Genomic DNA, 576 nt, shown 5'->3' with positions numbered 1-576 from the left:
ACTCATCGCCGTACGCCACATTGCGAGTGATGGACATTGACAAGTTCGTCAACTCCAAACGCTATTTCAGGTAGCTTGGGGGAGCCCCCCGTGGAGGAGGAGGGGAGGAGGAGGAGGAGGGGGAGGAGGAGGAGGTTTTCTAGGGGGATGAGCGGGAAAAACGCAGAGGGGAGGGGATAGACAGACAGACAGACGGACAGAAGTATAGAGTGAAGGGGGAAGGGGGAAGTCGAATAAAATTTGCTTGTATTTACGTCATGTTTTGGTCGTTTTGGGGTTCCCCAAAGGGGAAGGTCTTGGTCGTTTTGGGAAAATATTTATTGCTTGAATTTCTTGTTTTTGTGGTTATGATGTTCTGTTACCCATCATACATTTCCCCCGTTCCCTTCCTCACATGTTGACCTGATCCTTGCTGAACCTTTTTGATTTCCCTCCCGCCCCCCCCCCCGCCTTTTACCTGCACACCCTAAGGAGGCCTCGACCCATGACCCATGACCTTCCCTTTGGTGCCTCCCCCCATCTCTCCCCGCTCTCTCCCCCCTTGTTTCGCCCCCCCCCCAACCTCCCCCCCCTCTC

General features: G+C 54.2%; 1 protein-coding gene across 1 annotated transcript in view; it reads left to right on the top strand.

Annotated features, from left to right (window-relative positions):
- Positions 1 to 576, top strand: part of VOLCADRAFT_119593 (uncharacterized protein) — a gene marked incomplete at both ends in the record, with an annotated part of 4067 nt that overhangs the window by 2686 nt on the left and 805 nt on the right. The gene's annotated exons all lie outside the window — the stretch shown is intronic.

The sequence above is a fragment of the Volvox carteri genome, assembly GCF_000143455.1.
Source record: "Volvox carteri f. nagariensis unplaced genomic scaffold VOLCAscaffold_69, whole genome shotgun sequence".
Classification (NCBI taxonomy): Eukaryota; Viridiplantae; Chlorophyta; class Chlorophyceae; order Chlamydomonadales; family Volvocaceae; genus Volvox; species Volvox carteri.
This window is presented reverse-complemented; position numbering and strand designations above follow the sequence as displayed.